A 7,012-nucleotide genomic window follows, 5' to 3' on the forward strand; every position below is an offset into this window, starting at 1 on the left:
TAACCACAAATCAAAAACATACAACAGATTCACAAAAAGCAAAAAGAAAGGAATTCAAACATACTGCAAAAGAAAACCATCAAACCACAAAAGGAAAAACAAAAAGAAGAAGAAATGAAAAAAGAAGAACTACAAAAACAACTGGAAAACAAGGTTTAAAATGGAAATAAGTACATAGCTATCAATAGTTATTTAAGTGTCAATGAACTAAATGATCCAATCAAATGACATACAATAGCATACTTGATTAAGAAAACCAAGAATCTACAATATGCTGCCAACAAGAGACTCACTTCAGGGTGAAAGACACACACAGAATGAAGGTGAGGGGATGGAAAAATATATTTCATGCAAATAGAAATGACAAGAAAGCAGAGGTAGCAATACTCAAATTGGACAAAATAGACTTTAAACCAAAGGCCACAATGGAATTAGAAATGAAAAAGGAGAAGTAACAACTGACACTGCAGAAATACAAAAGATCATGAGAGATTACTACAAGCAACTCTATACCAATAAAATGGACAACCTGGAAGAAATGGACAAATTCTTAGAAATGCACAACCTGCCAAGACTGAATCAGGAAGAAATAGAAAATATGAACAGACCAATCACAAGCACTGAAATTGAAACTGTGATCAAAAATCTTCCAACAAACAAAAGCCCAGGACCAGATGGCTTCACAGGCGAATTCTATCAAGCATTTAGAGAAGAGCTAACACCTATCCTTCTCAAACTCTTCCAAAATATAGCAGAGGGGGGAACACTCCCAAACTCATTCTACGAGACCACCATCACCTTGATACCAAAACCAGACAAGGATGTCACAAAGAAAGAAAACTACAGGCCAATATCACTGATGAACATAGATGCAAAAATCCTCAACAAAATACTAGCAAACAGAATCCAACAGCACATTAAAAGGATCATACACCATGATCAAGTGGGGTTTATTCCAGGAATGCAAGGATTCTTCAATATACGCAAATCAATCAACGTGATACACCATATTAACAAATTGAAGGAGAAAAACCATATGATCATCTCAATAGATGCAGAGAAAGCTTTCGACAAAATTCAACACCCATTTATGATAAAAACCCTGCAGAAAGTAGGCATAGAGGGAACTTTCCTCAACATAATAAAGGCCATATATGACAAACCCACAGCCAGCATCGTCTTCAATGGTGAAAAACTGAAACCATTTCCACTAAGATCAGGAACAAGACAAGGTTGACCACTCTCACCACTCTTATTCAACATAGTTTTGGAAGTTTTAGCCACAGCAATCAGAGAAGAAAAGGAAATAAAAGGAATCCAAATCGGAAAAGAAGAAGTAAAGCTGTCACTGTTTGCAGATGACATGATACTATACATAGAGAACCCTAAAGATGCTACCAGAAAACTACTAGAGCTAATCAATGAATTTGGTAAAGTTGCTGGATACAAAATTAATGCACAGAAATCTCTGGCATTCCTATATACTAATGATGAAAAATCTGAAAGTGAAATCAAGGAAACACTCCCATTTACCATTGCAACAAAAAGAATAAAATATCTAGGAATAAACCTACCTAAGGAGACAAAAGACCTGTATGCAGAAAATTATAAGACACTGATGAAAGAAATTAAAGATGATACAAATAGATGGAGAGATGTACCATGTTCTTGGATTGGAAGAATCAACATTGTGAAAATGACTCTATTACCCAAAGCAATCTACAGATTCAATGCAATCCCTATCAAACTACCACTGGCATTTTTCACAGAACTAGAACAAACAATTTCACAATTTGTATGGAAACACAAAAGACCCCGAATAGCCAAAGCAATCTTGAGAACGAAAAATGGAGCTGGAGGAATCAGGCTCCCTGACTTCAGACTATACTACAAAGCTACAGTAATCAAGACAGTATGGTACTGGCACAAAAACAGAAAGATAGATCAATGGAACAGGACAGAAAGCCCAGAGATAAACCCACGGACATATGGTCACCTTATCTTTGATAAAGGAGGCAGGAATGTACAGTGGAGAAAGGACAGTCTCTTCAATAAGTGGTGCTGGGAAAACTGGATAGGGACATGTCAAAGTATGAGATTAGATCACTCCCTAACACCATACACAAAAATAAGCTCAAAATGGATTAAAGAGCTAAATGTAAGGCCAGAAACTATCAAACTCTTAGAGGAAAACATAGGCAGAACACTCTATGACATAAATCACAGCAAGATCCTTTTTGACCCACCTCCTAGAGAAATGGAAATAAAGACAAAAATAAACACATGGGACCTAATGAAACTTAAAAGCTTTTGCACAGCAAAGGAAACCATAAACAAGACCAAAAGACAACCCTCAGAATGGGAGAAAATATTTGCAAATGAAGCAACTGACAAAGGATTAATCTCCAAAATTTATAAGCAGCTCATGCAGCTCAATAAGAAAAAAAACAAACAACCCAATCCAAAAATGGGCAGAAGACCTAAATAGACATTTCTCCACAGAAGATATACAGACTGCCAACAAACACATGAAAGGATGCTCAACATCTTTACTCATTAGAGAAATGCAAATCAAAACTACAATGAGATATCATCTCACACCAGTCAGAATGGCCATCATCAAAAAATCTAGAAACAATAAATGCTGGAGAGGGTGTGGAAAAAAGGGAACACTCTTGCACTGCTGGTGGGAATGTGAATTGGTACAGCCACTATGGAGAACGGTATGGAGGTTCCTTAAAAAACTACAAATAGAACTACCATATGACCCAGCAATCCCACTACTAGGCATATACCCTGAGAAAACCATGATTCAAAAAGAGACATGTACCAAAATGTGCATAGCAGCCCTATTTACAATAGCCCGGAGATGGAAACAACCTAAGTGTCCATCATCGGATGAATGGGTAAAGAAGATGTGGCACATATATACAATGGAATATTACTCAGCCATAAAAAGAAATGAAATTGAGCTATTTGTAATGAGGTGGATGGACCTAGAGTCTGTCATACAGAGTGAAGTAAGTCAGAAAGAGAAAGACAAATACTGTATGCTGACACATATTTATGGAATTTAAGAAAAAAAAATGTCATGAAGAACATAGGGGTAAGACAGGAATAAAGACACAGACCTACTAGAGAATGGACTTGAGGATATGGGGAAGGGGAAGGGTAAGCTGTGACAAAGTGAAAGAGCGGCATGGACATATATACACTACCAAACGTAAGGTAGATAGCTAGTGGGAAGCAGTCGCATAGCACAGGGAGATCAGCTCGGTGCTTTGTGACCGCCTGGAGGGGTGGGATAGGGAGGGTGGGAGGGAGACGCAAAAGGGAGGGGATATGGGAACATATGTATATGTATAACTGATTTAATTTGTTATAAAGCAAAAAATAAAAAATAAATAAATAAATAAAAAACAAACAAAAAAATAAAAATAAAATAAATAAACCAAAGGCCATAAAGACAAATAAGGACATTATATAAAGATAAAGGGATTAATACAACAAGAGTATATTACATTCATTAACATATATGCACCCAATATAGGAGCACCTAAATATCTAAAACAAATACTAACAGACAGAAAGGGAGAAACTGACAGCACTACATTAATAGTAGAAAACTTTAACACCCCACTGACGTTAATGGACAGATCATCCAGAAAAAAAAAATCAATAAGGCAACAGAGGTCCTAAATGACACAATAGACCAGTTGGACTTAATTGCTATCTACAGGACACTACATACAAAACAAACAAACAAACAAACAAAAATACCATTGTTTTCTTTTTTCTTTTTTATATTTATTTATTTTATTTATTATTTTTTTTTACCTGCATCGGGTCTTAGTTGCCAGAATACCATTCTTTTCAAGTGCACATGGAACCTTCTCTAGAATGGACCACCTGCAGGGTCACAAAACAAGCCTCAACAAATTTAAGAGAATAGAAATTATTTCAAGCATCTTTTCTGACCACAACCATATGAAACTAGAAATCAACCACAGAAAGAAAAACAAGGAAAGAATGAATACGTGGAAACTAAACAACATGCTACTAAAAAAAACAATGAGTCAATGATGAAATCAAAGAAGAAATCAGAAAATACCTCAAGACAAATGAAAATGAAAATACAAACTTACAAAATCTCTGAGATGCAGCAAAAGCAGTTCTAAGAGGGGAGTTCATAGTGATACAAACCTTCCTCAAGAAATAAGAAAAATCTCAAATAAACACTTAACCTATCACCTAAAAGAATTAGAAAAAGAAGAAAAAACAAAACCCAAATTCAGCAGAAGAAAGGGAATAATAAAGATCACAGAGGAAATAAATACAATAGAGATTAAAAGAAACAACAGAAAAGATCAATAAAACCAAGAACTGTTTTTTTTTAAAAGATAAACAAAATTGACAAACTTCAAGCCAGGCTTACCAAGAAGAAGAGAGGACCCAAATTAACAAAATAAGAAATGAAAGAGAAGAAATAACAACTGAAACTACAGAAATACAAAAAAAATCATAATACTATGAACAGTTATATGCTAGGACAACCTAGAAGAAATGGACAAGTTTCTAGAAACATACAGCTTGCCAAAACTGGGTGAAGAAGAAACAGATAATTTGAACAGAGCAATCACTAGAAGTGAAACAGAATCTTTAATGAAATTCCCTGCAAACAAAAGTCCAGGACTGGACAGCTTCACTGGGGAATTCTACCACACATACAAAGAAGAACTTATACTGATCCTCTCAAACTATTCCAAAAAATTGAAGAGGAGGGAACATTCCCAGATTCATTCCACGAAGTCACTATCACCCTTATAGCAAAACTAGACAAAGACACTTCAAAAAATGAAAACTACAGGTCAATATATTTGATGAGTATAGGTGCAAAAATCATCAACAAAATATTGGCAAACTGAATCCAACAATACATAAAAAGGATCATACACCATGATCAAGTTGGTTTCATACCAGGGTCGCAAGGATGGTTCAACATATGTAAATCAATCAATGTGATACACCACATCAACAAAAGAAAAACAAAAACCACACGACCATCTCAATAGATGCAGAAAAAGCATTTGACAAAATTCAATATCCATTCATGATAAAAAACTCTTACCAAAGTGGGTATAGAGGGAACATATCTCAACATAATAAAAACAATATATGACAAACCTACAGTCAACATTATATTCAGCAATGAAAAGCTGAAAGCCTTCACACTAAATTCAGAAACTAGATAAGGATACCCAATATCACCAGTTCTATTTAACATAGTATTGGAAGAACTAGCCCCAGGAATTAGGTACGAAAAAGAAATAAAAGGTATATGAATTGGAAAGGAAGAGGTAAAACTGTCACTATTTGCAGATGACATGATACTCTATATAGAGAACCCTAAAATCTCCAAACAAAAACTATTAGAGGGCCTCCCTGGTGGCGCAAGTGGTTGAGAGTCCGCCTGCCGATGCAGGGGATACGGGTTCGTGCCCCGGTCTGGGAGGATCCCATATGCCGCGGAGCGGCTGGGCCCGTGAGCCATGGCCGCTGAGCCTGCGCGTCCGGAGCCTGCGCGTCCGGAGCCTGTGCTCCACAACAGGGGAGGCCACAACAGTGAGAGGCCCGCATACCGCAAAAAAAAAAAAAAAAAAAAAAAACTATTAGAACTAATCCATGAATTCAGCAAGGGAGCAGGATACAAGATTAATATACATAAATCCATTGCATTTCTTTACACTAACAATGAAATATCAGAAAGTGAAAGTAAAAAAAAATCCTGTTTAAAATCGATTAAAAAAATTACCTATGAATAAACTTAACCAAGGAGCTTAAAGACCTATACACTGAAAACTATAAGACATTGATAAAAGAAATTGAAGATAAGGCAAAGAAATGGAAGGATATCCGATGCTCTTGGACTGGGAAAATTAATATTGTTAATATGGCCATAATACCCAAAGCAATCTAGATTCAATGTGATCCCTATCAAAATACGCATGACATTTTTCAAAGAACTAGAACAAATAATCCCAAAATTTATATGCAACCACAAAAGACCTAGAATTGCCAGAGCAATCCTGAGGAAAAAGAACAAAGCTGGAGGCATAACTCTTCCAGACTTCAGACTATACTACAAAGATACAGTAATCAAAACAGCATGGTATTGGCACAAAAACAGACATATGGATCAATGGAACAGAACTGAGAGCCCCAAAACAAACCCACATACCTATAGTCCATTAATCTACTACAAAGGAGATAAGAATATACCAAGGAGAAAAGACTCTTTAACAAGTGGTGTTGGGAAAGCTGGACAGCTACATGTAAATCAATGAAATTAGAACACTCCCTCATACCATATACAAAAATAAACTCAAAATGGTTTAAAGACCTAAATATAAGACATGACACCCTAAAACTCCTAGAAGAGAACATAGGCAAGACATCCTGACATAAACTGTAGCAATATTTTCTTAGATCAATCTCCCAAGGCAAAAGAAATAAAAGCAAAAATAAACAAATGGGACCTAATCAAACTAAAAAGCTTTTGCAAAGCATAGGAAACCATCAGCAAAATGAAAAGACAACCTACAGAATGGGAGAAAATATTTGAGAATAATGTAATGGACAATGGGTTAATATCCAAAATATACAAACAGTTCATATAACTCAACATTGAAAAAATCAGTAAAAACAGACAACCCAATAAAAAAATCAGCAGAAGACCTAAATAGACATTTATCCATAGAAGATATACAGGTGCATGGAAAGATGCTCAACATCTCTAATTATTAGAGAAATACAAGTCAAAACCATGATGAGGTAGCACCTCACACCAGTCAGAATGGCCATCATCAAAAAGTCTACAAATAATAAATGCTGGAGAGGATATGGAGAAAAGGGAACCCCTCTACATTGTTGGTGGGAATGTAAATTGGTGCAGCCACTATGGAAAACAGTATAGAGGTGCCTTAAAAAACTGAAAATAGAGCTACCATATGAT

Source organism: Mesoplodon densirostris, chromosome 9, assembly GCF_025265405.1.
Source record: "Mesoplodon densirostris isolate mMesDen1 chromosome 9, mMesDen1 primary haplotype, whole genome shotgun sequence".
NCBI lineage: Eukaryota > Metazoa > Chordata > Mammalia > Artiodactyla > Ziphiidae > Mesoplodon > Mesoplodon densirostris.